Below are 14,429 nucleotides of genomic sequence, written 5' to 3' on the forward strand. Positions count from 1 at the left end.
AACCTGTTTAAGGACATTGGGTTGTTTCCAGCTTTGTGCCATCACAAATGAAGCTACTATGAATATTTTTGTACAAGTCCTTGTTTGGACCAGTGCTTTCATTTCTTTGGAACTGTACCTAGAAGTGAAATGCTGAGTCATGTGGTAGTATGTGTTTAACTTTCTCAGAAACCGCCAAATCGTTTTTCCAAAATGTACCATTTTATATTCTCATCAACGGAGTATGAGAGCTCTAGTTTCTCCTTCATAGCCAACACTCAGTATAGTCAGTCTTTTTAATTTTAGTCATTCTAATAGGCGAGTAAGTGGTATTTCATTGCGTTCTTTTTCTTTTTTAAAAAAATGAAATTTGACACAGGAAGCCAGGCATGGTAGCTCATGCCTGTAATCCTGGCACTTTGGGAGGCCAAGGCGGGCAAATCATGAAGTCAGGAGTTCGAGACCAGCCTGGCCAATGTGGTGAAACCCCGTCTCTACTAAAGATACAAAAAATTAGCCAGGCATGGTGGCATGCACCTGTCATCCCAGCTACTCAGGAGGCTGAGGCGGGAGAATTGCTGGAACCTGGGAGGTGGAGGTTGCAGTGAGCCAAGATTGCACCACTGCATTCCACCCTGGGTGACAGGACAAGTCTCCATCTCAAAAAAAAAAAAAAAAAAAGAAAAGAAAAAAAGAGAAGAAGAAAAAAGAAAAGAAAACAAATTTGGCACAGGAGCAAGCGCAAGTGCAGTCCCCCACTACCACAAACAATGCAGTTGAGTTTCCCGCGTTTAGGGAAATTACAGGGGTCAGCACACCTGGAGTGCAATGGATGAGCCTTACCCTGGGAAAACCACCTACGTGATCATGGTATCTCCCCTGCCAGGTAAGTCATTGTGGTTTAAATGTGCATTTCCCTAATGACTAATGACATTGAGTATATTTTATTTGCTAACTTATCACATATATACCTTCCTTGGTATGGTGTCTGTTCACATCATCTCCGGTTTTTTTGTTGTTTTGTTTTGTTGTTGCTTTGTTTTGTTTTTTGAGACAGAGTCTCGCTCTGTCGCCCAGGCTGGAGTGCAGTGGTGCGATCTCGGCTCACTGAAACCTTCGCCTCCCAGGTTCAAGTGATTCTCCTGCCTCAGCCTCCCAAGTAGCTGGGGCAACAGGTGCGCACACCACACCCAGCTAATTTTTTGTATTTTTAGTAGAGACGGGTTTCACCATGCTGGCCAGACTGGTCCTGAGCTCCTGACCTCAAGTGTTCCACCTGCCTCAGCCTCCCAAAGTGCTGGGATTACAGGTGTGAGCCACTGCACCCAGCCAATCATCTCCATTTAAAAATGAATTATTGTTACTGAGTTATATATTTTAATATATTCTAGGTCCAAGTCTTTTGTCAGATATATGTTTTGCAAATATTTTCTCCCAGTCTGTGACTTGTCTTTTTATGTTCATAACAGTGTATTTTAAAGAGTTAAAGATTTTTTGTGGTTTTTTTTTTTTGAGATGGAGTCTTGCTCTGTCACCCAGGCTGAAGTGCAGTGGTGCGATCTCGGCTCACTGTAACGTCAGCCTCCCGGGTTCAAGTGATTCTCCTGCCTCAGCCTCCCGAGTAGCTGGCACTACAGGCATGTGCCACTATGCCCAACTAATTTTTTTGTATTTTTAGTAGAAACGGGGTTTCACCATGTTAGCCAGGATGGTCTCGATCTCCTGACCTCGTGATCCTCCTGCCTCAGCCTCCCAAAGTGCTGGGATTACAGGCGTGAGCCACCGCGCCCAGCCAAGAGTTAAAGTTTTTAATTTTGGTGAATTCCAGTTTATACTGTTTTCTTTTATGGATCATGCTTTTTGGTGTCATAACTAAGAAAATGATCCCTTCACTAAGATCACAAGTATTTTCTCCTATGTTTTCTCTCAGAAGTATCATTCGTATAGTGCTTACAGGTAGATTTCCTGTCTCATACTCCACTGTTTTGATTACAGTTCACTTGTAATCTAGATTAGGGCTTGTATTAGAAACATGCACTTAGAGGTGTTTTGTTTGTTTGTTTTTAAATGGAGTCTCCCTCTGTCGACCAGGCTGGAGTATAGTGGCATGATCTCGGCTCACTGCAGCCTCTGCCTCCTGGCTTCCCGGCTCTCATCCTCCTGAGTAGCTAACACTACAGGTGCTGCCACCATGCCCTGGTAATTTTTAAATTTTTTGCAGAGACAGGATTTCACCATGTTGCCCAGGCTAGTCTCAAACTCCTGGGCTCAAATGATCCTCCCTCCTTGGCCTCCCAAAGTGATGGGATTACAGGCATGAGCCATTGTGTCCAGCCTTACATATTATTTTCATAACTCATTAATCTCTATTTTTAAAAAAATGTTGTATACAGTATGCTGTTGATATATTTTTTCCATAGCTGTTTTTCTTATTCCAGAAATAACATGAAAGTCTTTGTGTCGGCCGGATGCAGTGGCTCACACCTGTAATCCCAGCACTTTAGGAGGCCAAGGAGGGTGGACACCTAAAGTCAGGAGTTTGAGACCAGTCTGGCCAACATGGTGAAACCCCATCTCTAACAAAACTATAAAAATTAGTAAAGTGTGGTGGCAGGCGCCTGTAATCCCAGCTCCTTGGGAGACTGAGACAGGAGAATTGCTTGAATCTGGCAGGTGGAGATTGCAGTGAGCTGAGATTGTGTCATTGCACTCCAGCCTGGATGACAGAGTGAGACTCTGTCTCAAAAAAAAAGAAAGAAAGAGAGAGAGAGAAAGAAAGAAAAAGAAAGAAAGAAAGAGAGAGAGAAGGAAGAAAGGAAGGAAGGAAGGAGAAAGGAAGAAAGAAAAAAGAAAGAAAGAAAGAAAGAAAAAAAGAAAGAAAGAAAGAAAGAGAAGGAAGGAGGGAGGGAGGGAGGAAGGAAAAAAGAGAGAGAGAAAGAAAGAAAGAAAGAAAGAAAGAAAGAAAGAAAGAGAAAGAAAGGAAGGAAGGAAGGAAGGAAGGAAGGAAGAGGCTGGGTGCGGTGGCTCACGCCTGTAATCCCAGCACTTTGGGAGGCTGAGGTGGGTGGATCACAAGGTCAGAAGTTCGAGACCAGCCTGACCAACATGGTGAAGCCCCTATCTCTACTAAAAATACAAAAACTAGGCGGGCGTGGTGGTGCACACCTATAATACCAGCTACGCAGGAGGCTGAGGCAGGAGAATTGCCTGAACCCGGGGGGCAGAGGATGCAGTGAGCCGAGATCGTGCCATTGTACTCCAGCTTGGGCCACAGAGCAAGACTCTGTCTCAAAAAAAAAAAAGAGAGAGAGAGACAGAGAGAGAGAAAAAGAAAGAAAGAAAGAAAGAAAGAAAGGAGAAAAGAAAGAATGAACGAAAGAAAGAAAGAAGAAAGAAAGAAAGTGTGTCATGACAAAAGCTTTGTACGTGCAAGTTTAAGTTTAAAAAATAATTCAGAGGATTCAGGCTCTGGAGACAGAAGAAATTCCTATGAGTTAAGATCGTGTCTTATTGTTCCCTGATAGTAAAATAAGGAGGCTTCCCAGGTGGTGCAAAGGCTTTCAGATGTGTTAGAAAACTGAGGTTGAAAGACCTCCTCATTACGTCTGCATTTCCTAAAGATGTTGGAAGAGTTTAGCCATTGTTTTTCATCTAACTTCAAATGGCTTTCACTATGGTGCAATTTCTTTTGTACTTTCCCCAATGAACTAAGCATGGAAATAGCAAAAGAAACATACAATATGATTTCTTTGACATAAAGTCCAGAACAGAGCTGCCAGCATCTCCAACACCAGCCTTGGCTTCATCTATAGGTCAGTGGAATGTTTCCCCTCTGCTTCAGCTGGAAAATTATCTTGGCATGATCCCACCAGTAATCAGGTCCTGCCACTCATCCACCTGTTTCTCACCATAACTCTGATGTCCCTGTCAAATTTCTGCGGTCTGCTCTTTGTAGACGAAACAGATCAGTTTCATTTCAACAGATTTTAAATCATCACATAATAAATCATTTTGCATTGATTCCTAGGTTCAAGTGGTCCTCCTGCCTCAGCCTCCCAAGTAGCTGGAACTACAGACACACGCCACCTCGCCCTTCTAATTTTTGCCTTTTTAGTAGATATAGGGTTTCACCATGTTGGCCAGGCTGGTCTCAAACTCCCGATCTCAGGTGATCCACCCAGCTTGGCCTTCCAAAGCGCTGGGATTACAGGTGTGAGCCACCATGCCCGGCCCCTCCTACCATCTTTGAAGCCTAGAGTAGTAAGACCAAGGAGCAACTTCCTTGAGTGGGAGCTCATATCCACTGAGTAAAGTTTTCCCCTTTGGCTTTAGGATCTGACAGGTAAACTACACAGTTCAGTTGACTTCCATCTCCTCTGCTTATAGAAGCCCATCTTGCTAGAAATCCCGTCCTCAGCCTCATCAATAGAGGGCGCTGAAGAGACACTGGAGGAGACAAGCGCAGCACCCACTTTCTGTGGCGCTCAGCTCTTGGGTAGGCAGAGTTTTCCACACCAGGCTCCTTCCTGCAGGCCACAGCTTTCCATACCATCAGGCCGACACATAATAGTTTTTCCAGGGACCAGATCCTGCTGAGATCAGCTTCTCCAGCTCCCAATTCCTGACCATTCAGTGACCAGCAGCACCCAGCAGCCAGCAGCTTCCCCTGGCATAGCCTCTGGCAGTTTTACAGTGTTGCCCAAGGCACTTCAAATGTCTCATCAGCCATGGCCTTGCTCTCTCCAGCGTGGTCTGGATCCCTGGCTTGGAGTGGGGCTCTTCCTTGGGTGCTCTATGTTAGCCCTCAGGGCAGCGGCTTCTACCTCTATCCTTCTATCTGCTATTTCTTTCTTTCTTTCTTTCTTTTTTTTTTTTTTTTTTTTTTTTTTTGAGACAGGACCTTACTTTGTCGCCCAGGCTGGAGTGCATGGTGTGATCACAGCTCACTACAGCCTTGACTTCAGGAACTCAAGCGATCCTCCCACCTCAGCTTCCCGGTTAGCTGGGACTACAGGCACATGCCACCACACCCAGCTGACTTTTAAAACTTTGTATAGAGACAGGGTTTCACCATGTTGCCTAGGGTGGTCTCGAACTCCTAGTCTCAAGCAATTCGCTCACCTCGGCCTTCCAAAGTGCTGGGATTACAGGTATGAGCCACCGCGCCTGGCCTATGTTTTCGTTCTGTAGTGTTCTCCACAACTCTCATTAGTCAATCCCGCATGATTTCAATCCCCTAATAACTCCTTATGTTGGACTTTTGCTGTTCAAATGACTGTGTAGATTCTGTCTCCTGATTAGCCTTTGACTGATATGATACTGTAGTAGTATTGCTTGATTTTCTTGTTCTTTTTTTTTTTTTGACAGGATCTTACTCTGTTGCCCAGGCCAGCAGGCCAGGGTACAGTGGCATAATCATGGCTCATTGCCACATTGACCTCCTGGGCTCAAGTGATCCTCCCACATCAGCCTCCCAAGTAGTTGGGGCCACAGGTATGTGCCACTATGCCTGGCTAATTTATTATTTTTTTTAAATAGAGATGTGGTCTTGCCATGTTTCCCAGGCTGGTTGTGAACTCTTGGGTTCAAGCAATCCACTTGCCTCAGCCTCTCAAAGTGCTGAGATTACAGATGTGAGCCACTGTGCCTAGCCCATGGTTCTTTTTAAATTTGTCATTAGGCCAGGCTTGGTGGCTCACGCCTGTAATCCCAGTACTTTGGGAGGCCAAGGTGGGCAGATCACTTGAGGTCAGGAGTTCAAGACCAGCCTGGCCAACATGGTGAAACCCCGTCTCTGCTAAAAATACAAAAATTAGCCGGACGTAGTGGCAGGCGCCTGTAATCCCAGCTACTCGAGAGGCTGAGGCAGGAAAATCGCTTGAACCCAGGAGGCGGAGGTTGCAGTGAGTCAAGATTGCCCCACTATAATCCAGCCTGGGCAACAGAGTGAGACTCTGTCTTAAAAAAAAAAAAATTAAATCTGTTGTTAGTTATTCTCTCTCATGTCTTCTCCAAGATGAATTTCAAAAGCAGTTTTCATATGCTATAAAATAACCCTCAGAGTCTAATTATAACATTAAAATAATGTTAAGTTGTTGAGAAAATAACAAGTTAAGTTGTTGAGACTTTTTTTTTTTTTTTTTTAAATGGGGTCTCACTCTGTCACCTAGGCTGGAATGCAGTGGCGAGATCTTGGCCCACTGTAACCTCTGCCTCCCAGGCTCAAAAGCAATCCTCTCACTTCAGCCTCTTAAGTAGCTGGGACTACAAGTGCATACCACCACGCCAGGCTAATTTTCTGTATTTTTGGTAGAGACAGGGCTTTGCCATGTTGCCCAGGCTGGTCTTGAACTCCTGAGCTGAAGTGATCCTCCCACCTCTGCCTCTCAAAGTTCTGGGATTACAGGTGTGAGCCACTGCACCCAGCCTATTGAGACTTCTTATAAAGTGTCTACCCAGAAACATGAGTTAGCCCCTAAAGGAGGTAATGCTCTTGGTGGCTGGCTGCTCATTCTTGCTCATGGGAAGTTGTTTCTTCATTTGGCTATGAGCATGTTGAGAAGGGCTGTGTTCCATTGAAGTGTTCTCGTAGTTGCTTCTGCTGTTTTAGTCTGTTAGAGCTGCTGCAACAAAATACCATAGACTGGGTGGCTTGTAAACAACAGAAATGTATTTCCCAAAGTTCTGGAGGCTGGGAAGTCTAAGATCAAGGCACTGTCAGGTTCTGCATCTGGTGAAGACCTGCTTTCTGGTTCATAGATTGCACAGTCTCACATGTTCTCACATGATGGAAGGGGTGAGGGAACTCCCTGAGGCCTCTTTTATACAGCCACCAATTCCATTTATAAGGAATGTAGCCTCATGATCTAATCACCCCCCTCCATAGTCTCGCTCTGTTGCCCAGTCTGGAATGCAGTGGCTTGATTTCGGCTCACTGCAACCTCTGCCTCCCTTGTTCAAGCCATTCTCCTGCCTCAGCCTCCCTAGTAGCTGGGATTACAGGTGCGTGCCACCACGCCCAGCTAATTTTTGTATTTTTAGTAGAGACTGGGTTTCACCATGTTGGTCAGGCTGATCTCGAATTCCTGACCTCGTGATCCACATGCCTTAGCCTCCCGAAGTGCTGGGATTGCAGGTGTGAGCCACCACGCCTGGCCTACATATGTATTTTTTAATAGAGATGGGGTGATATGATTTGGCTCTGTGTCCCCACCCAAATCTCACTTTGAATTCTAATAATCCCCACATGTTGTGGGAGGGACCTGGTGGGAGGTAATTGAATTGGGGCAGGTTTTTCCTGTGCTGTTCTCTTGATAGTGAATAAGTCTCATGAAATCTGATGGTTTTACAAAGAAGAATTCCCCTGCACATGCTCTCTCTTGCCTGCTGTCATATAAGATATGACTTTGTTCGTTGTTTGCCTTCTGCCATGATTGTGAGGCCTCCCCAGCCATGTGAAACTGTAAGTCCATCAAACCTCTTTACTTTATAAATTACCCAGTCTTGGGTATGCCTTTATTAGCAGTGTGAGAACAAACTATTACAGTAAATTGGTACCAGTAGAGTGGGGTGCTGCTGTAAAGATAACCCAAAAATATGTAAGCGACTTTGGAACTGGATAACAGGCAGAGGTTGGAACAGTTTGGAGGACTCAGAAGAAGACAAGAAGATGTGGGAAAGTTTGGAACTTTCTAGATACTTGTTGAATGATTTTCACCAAAGGTTATCTCAGACGGGGATGAGGAACTTGTTGGGAACTATAATAAAGGTGACTCTTGCTATGTATTAACAAAGAGAGTGGTAGCATTTTTCTCCTGCCCTAGAGATCTGTGGAATTTTGAACTTGAGAGAGATGATTTAGCATATCTGGCAGAAGAAATTTCTAAGAAGCAAAGCATTCAAGAGATGATTTGGGTGCTGTTAAAAGCATTCAGCTTTGTGTATTTATGTATTCACAAAGATATGGTTTGGAATTGGAACTTGTGTTTAAAAGAGAAGCAGAGCATAAAAGTTCAGAACATTTGCAGCCTGACAATGCTGTAGGAAAAAAAAAAAAAAACCCTTTTCTGAGGAGAAATTCAAGCTGGCTGCAAAAATTTGCATAAGTAACAAGGAACCAAATGTTAATCATCAAGACAATGGGGAAAATGTTTCTAGGACATGTCAGAGACCTTCTCCACAGGCCCTCTTACATAGGCCTGGAGGCCTAGAAGGAAAAAAATGGTTTCATGGGCTGTGCCCAGGGCTCCTGTGCTCTATGCAGCCTAGGGACTTGGTGCCCTGCATCCCAGCTGCTCCATCTATGGCAAAAAGGGGCCAAGGTATAGCTCAGGCCATGGCTACAGAGGGGGCAAGCTCAGTCCTTGGCAGCTTCCACATGGTGTTAAGCCTGCAGGTGCACAGAAGTCAAGAATTGAGGTTTGGGAACCTCCACCTAGATTTCAGAGGATGTATGGAAATGCCTGGATGTCCAGGCAGAGGTGTGCTGCAGGGGCGGAGCCCTCATGGAGAACCTCTGCTAGGGCAGTGAGGAAGGGAAATGTGGGGTGGGAGCCCGTTCTCAGAGTCTCCACTGGGGCACTGCCTAGTGGAGCTGTGAGAAAAGGGCCACTATCCTCCAGACCCCAGAATGGTAGATCCACCCACAACTTGCACTGTGCACCTGGAAAAGTTGCAGACACTCAACACCAGCCCATGAAAGCAGCCAGGACAGGAACTGTACCCTGCAAAGCCAAAGGGGTAGAGCTGCTCAAGGACATAGGAGCTCACTTGTTGCATCAGCCTGATGTGGGTGTGAGAATTGGAGTCAAAGGAGATCATTTCAGAGCTTTAAGATGTGGCTGCCCCACTGCATTTCAGGTTTGCATGGGGCCTGTAGCCTCTTCATTTTGACCAATTTCTCCCATTTGGAATGAGCGTATTTACCCAATGCCTGTACCCCCATTGTATTTGGTAAGTAACTAACTTACTTTTGTTTTTACAGGCTCTTAAGCAGAAAGCACTTGCATTGTCTCAGATGAGACTTTGTACTGTGGACTTTTGAGTTAATGTGGAAATGAGTTAAGACTTTGGGGAACTGTTGGGTAGGCATGATTGGTTTTGAAATGTGAGAACATGAGATTTGGGAGGGGCCAGGGCAGAATGACATTGTTTGGCTCTGTGTCCCCACACAAGTCTCACCTTGAATTGTAATAATCCCCACATGTCATGGGAGGGACCTAATGGGAGGCAATTGAATCATGGGGGCAGGTTTTTCCTGTGCTGTTCTTGTGATAGTGAATAAGTCTCATGAGATCTGATGGTTTTATAAAGGGGAGTTCTCCTGCATATGTTCTCTCTTGCCTGATGCCATGTGAGACATGATTTTGTTCCTCATTCACCTTCCATTATGATTGTGAGGCCTCTCCAGCCATGTGGAACTATGAGTCAATTAAACTTCTTTACAAATAACCCAATCTCAGGGATGTCTTTATTAGCAGTGTGAGAACAGACTAATACACAGTGTCTTGCTATGTCGTCCATGCTGGTCTTGAACTCCTGGCCTCAAGCAATCCTCCTGCCTCAGCCTCCTGCGGTGTGGGATTACAAGAGTGAGCCACTGCACCCAGCCAGGAATACAAAATAATTTGAATATTTTCTCTCTCCCAGACCTCAGTGAGACTTGTCTGGCAGAGATGTGGACAGCCTGGAAAGCAGCAGGAACAGAGATCTGTCTCCTGGCTTAATGCAGTTGCGTCAGCCTCCTTAGATTCTGTGGGCCACAGGATGCATTGTGTTGTGATGGACACTGTGCCAGGATCATTGATCCCCAGGTGAAAGCTGATCTTAACTAAACTGTTATTCATATTTCTTCTTATCACACTGGCATATGGTAGTAACACATGCTGCTTCAGGACACCGACTCAGAAGCAAGACGTTCTGGGTTCAAGTCCTGGCTCTACCTCTTTCCATCTGCAAGGCCACAGACAAGTGACATAACTTCTGTGTTCTTCCATCTCCTCACCTGCAAAATGGGGAAATTATAGCACCTCCCTTGGAAGGTTGTGATGATTAAAAGAGTAGATACATGTGACGAGTTTAGGACAATGACTGGCATATAGGAAGTGCTCAATGAATGTTATTTTTTAGTCACTGAAAGCAAAGCAAGCAAACGACAGCAAAAAACAAAACATAAAGCCCCCAACGCCACCATCACCCTGGGGGTGCCAACTTCCCAGCTCACAGGCTGCTTCTCTGGGGTCCAGGTTCCTCTTTGCTTCTGGTGCTTGGAGATTTCCATTTCTTCCTTACAAGTTCCCTTAATTCTACATTTGTGATGGAGTCAGATATTTTATTCCACACCCCTAAGTGTTGTTATTGGAAATATTCAACACTAGCTTAATCTTCTGCTCAGACTCGAAGCTCCCTCCATGTCACCTTCCTTTCTGCTCCATGCTTTCTGACAGCATCTGAATGGAATTAGATGGTGTTTTCACTGGGGTAGGCCAAGCTGCTGAAACAAATGTTGGATTCTCTCTCATATAACAGTTTAGGGTAGGAGTTCCAGATTGGTGGGGATCTCTGTCCACTACTGTCATCCAAGGCCCCAGGCTGACATCAGAGCTGCCATCTACACAAAGCTTCCACGAGCCTCTGGTTGTGGCCATTCTAGCCCCAGAATGGGGAAAAGACCATGGCAGGCATGCATGGGAACTTCTATGAGCCAGTCCAGAAAGTGGCATGTTACATGAAGTCATGGACCCCAAGTGGAGGAACCAGCTGGAGCTGTGGCAGAGGAACATAAATTGTGAAGATTTCATCTTAATATGGACATTTATCAGTTCTCAAATAATACTTTTATAATTTATTATGCTGTCTTTAATCTCTTAATCCTGTTATCTTCATAAGCTGAGGATGTACATCACCTCAGAACTACTGTGATAATTGTGTTAACTGAACAAATTGATTGTAAAACATATGTGTTTGAACAATATGAAATCAGTGCACCTTGAAAAAGAATAGAATAATAGTGATTTTTAGGGAACAAGGGAAGACAACCATAAGGTCTGACTGCCTGCGGGGTCGGGCAAAAGAGCCGTACTTTCTTCTTGCAGAGAGCCTATAAACAGACGTGCAAGTAGGAAACATATCGCTAAATTCTTTTCCTAGTAAGGAATATTAATATTAATACCCTGGGAAAGGAATGCATTCCTGGGGGGAGGTCTATAAACGGTTGCTCTGGGAATGTCTGTCTTGTGCAGTTGAGATAAGGACTGAAATAAGCCCTGGTCACCTGCAGAACCCGCAGGCTTATGAAGGTTGGGAAAACTCCACCCTGGTAAATTTGTGGTCAGACCAGTTCTCTGCTCTCGAACCCTGTTTTCTGTTGTTTAAGATGTTCATCAAGATGATACGTTCACCACCGAACATAGACCCTTATCAGTGGTTCTGCTTTTGCCCTTTGCCCTGTCATCTTTGATGAACCCTTATCAGTAGTTCTGCTTTTGCCGTTTGCCTTGTGATCTTTGTTGGACCCTTATTAGTGGTTCTGCTTTTGCCCTTTGTCCTGTTCCCTTAGAAGCATGGATCTTTGTTAGACCCTTATTAGTGGTTCTGCTTTTTGCCCTTTGAAGCATGTGATCTTTGTACCTACTCCCTGTTCTTACATCCCCTCCCCTTTTGAAACCCTTAATAAAAACTTGCTGGTCTGAGACTCAGGTGGGCATCACAGTCCTACCAATATATTATGTCACCCCTGGTGGCCCAGCTGTAAAATTTCTCTCTTTGTACTGTCTCTCTTTATTTCTCAGCTGGCTGACACTTATGGAAAATAGAAAGAACCTACGTTGAAATACTGGGGGCGTGTTCCCCCAATAGTGACACATGTCACTTCAATCAAATTCTGCTATAGGCTGGGCACGGTGGCTCACGCCTGTAATCCCAGCACTTTGGGAGGCCAAGGCATGCGGATCACCTGAGGTCAGGAGTTTGAGACCCATCTGGCTAACATGGCAAAACCTCGTCTCTACTTAAAATACAAAAAATTTAGCCAGGTGTGGTGATGGGTGCCTGTAATCCCAACTACTTGGGAGGCTGGGGCAGGAGAATCACTTGAACCCGGGAGGCAGTGAGCTGAGATTGTACCACTGCACTACAATTTGGGCAACAGAATGAGACCCAGTCTCGAAAACAAAAACAAAACAACAACAACAATAAAAATTCCTCTAGAGAGAACCTAGCATATGGACAAGGCTAGGGAGCCTGGGAAAGGAAGCGTAGACCACGTGACATGCCCAGCTACAAGTCCATTACCACCAAAGAAGAAGAGAAAGGCTTCTGGTGGGTAGCAAGCAGTCTCTGCCACAGAAGAAAAACCATGGGGTCCTGCCTAATGAAACTTGGAGATGGGACAGGAAGAGGCCATTCGAAAAGACCTTTCTCGGGAAGGGGCATTTCAGGAGGAGTCAGAGTTACTCAGAGGCAAAACACTTCTCTTGGCATTGAGAACAGAAAACTTGGAATATTCCAGGAACCAAAAGGGCTGGTGTGGCAGAGACCTGATGGGCTAAGGGGAGAGGAGCTGGCAATGGCACTGGAGAGGCGGGCAGGAGCCCACTCAGGCAGGTTCCTGCAGGCTGTGAATAGATTCAGCTTCATCTGTGAGCACGGTGGCAAGCCATCCAAAAGTGTAAGAAGGAAGTTGATATCATCCAATTTTCTTTCTTTCTTTCTTTCTTTTTTGTGACATGGAGTCTCACTCTGTCGCCCAGGCTGGAGTGCAGTGGTGCAATCTCGGCTCACTGCAAGCTCCGCCTCCCGGGTTCACACCCTTCTCCTGCCTCAGCCTCCCAAGCAGCTGGGACTACAGGTGTCTGCCACCACACCCAGCTAATTTTTTGTATTTTTAGTAGAGACAGGGTTTCACGGTGTTAGCCAGGATGGTCTCGATCTCCTGACCTCAAGATCCACCCACCTTGGCCTTCCAAAGTGCTGGATATCATCCAGTTTTCATTTTTAAATGATCACTCTGTCTCCCAGAGCCCAGATCTCGGCTTCTTTCCCTCCCTCCCTCCCTCCCTCTCTGTCTCTCTCTCTCTCTCTCTTTCTTTCTTTTTCTTTCTTTCTTCTTTTCTGTCTCTCTCTCTCTCTCTTTTTTTTTGACAGAGTCTCACTCTGTCGCCAGGCTGGAGTGCAGTGGCTTGATCTCGGCTCACTGCAACCTTTGCCAACTGAGTTCAAGTGATTCTCATGCTTCAGCCTCCCAAGTATCTGGGACTACAGGCACGCGCCACCATGCCTGGCTAATTTTTATTTTGAGACGGAGTCTTTCTCTGTTGCCCAGGCTGGAGTGCAGTGGCGCCCTCTTGGCTCACTGCAAGCTCCGCCTCCCGGGTTCACGCCATTCTCCTGCCTCAGACTCCCATGTAGCTGGAACTACAGGTGCTCCGCCACGCCCGGCTAATTTTTTGTATTTTTAGTAGAGACGGGGTTTCACCGTGTTAGCCAGGATGATCTCAATCTCCTGACCTCGTGACCTGCCTCCTAAAGTGCTGGGATTACAGGCATGAGCCACAGCACCCAGCTGAACTCATCCTTTTTTATGGCTGCATATATTCCATGGTGTATATGTGCCACATTTTCTTAATCCAGTCTATCACTGATGGACATTTGGGTTGGTTCCAAGTCGTTGCTATTGTGAATAGTGACGCAATAAACAAATGTGAAAGCACATTATAATTTACATTACCATCCCAGAAATGGAAATACTTAGGTGCAACGAATATAACAAAATATGCAAGATCTATATGAGGAAAACTACAAGACTCTGATGAAAGATATCAAAGAAGAATTAAATAAATGGAGAGGCCTGGGACCTAGGCTCATGCCTAGGATTCCAGCACTTTGGGAGGCCAAGGTAGAAGGATCACTTGAGTCCAAGAGTTTGAGATGAGTCTGGGCGACATAATGAGACTTATTCTCCACAAAAAAATTTAAAAATTTAAAAATTAGCTTGGTGTGGTGGCACATACCTGTGGTTCCAGTTACTCAGGAGGCTGAAGAGGGAAGATCAACTGAGCCTGGGAGGTTGAGGCTGCAGCCAGCTGTCACTGTACCATTGCACTCCAGCCTGGACATCCGAGTGAGACCTTGTCTCAAAATTAAGTAAGTAAATAAATAAATAAATAGAATGGAGAGATATTCCCTGTTCATGGATAGGAAAGCTTCATATTGTCAAGATATCTCTCCTTCCCAACTTGATTCCATCAGAATTCCAGGAAATTATTTTGTGGATATTGACAAACTGATTCTAAAGCTTAGATGAAGTGGCAAAAGACTCAGAATAGCCAACACAATATAGGAAAAGAACAAAGTCAAAGTCAGGGCCAGGCATGGTGGCTCAAATCTGTAATCCCAGCACTTTGGGAGGCCGAGGCAGGTGGATCACCTGAGGTCAGGAGTTCGAGACCAGC

General features: G+C 45.3%; 1 non-coding gene across 1 annotated transcript; it reads right to left on the minus strand.

The window, feature by feature from the left end:
• Positions 1-709: 709 nt before the first annotated feature.
• On the minus strand, positions 710-873 carry LOC114672572 (U1 spliceosomal RNA). Its single transcript, XR_003722970.1, has one exon. It is a non-coding gene; the product is annotated as a U1 spliceosomal RNA (small nuclear RNA).
• Positions 874-14,429: the final 13,556 nt, after the last annotated feature.

The sequence above is a fragment of the Macaca mulatta genome, chromosome 14 (assembly GCF_049350105.2).
Source record: "Macaca mulatta isolate MMU2019108-1 chromosome 14, T2T-MMU8v2.0, whole genome shotgun sequence".
NCBI classification, from domain to species: domain Eukaryota; kingdom Metazoa; phylum Chordata; class Mammalia; order Primates; family Cercopithecidae; genus Macaca; species Macaca mulatta.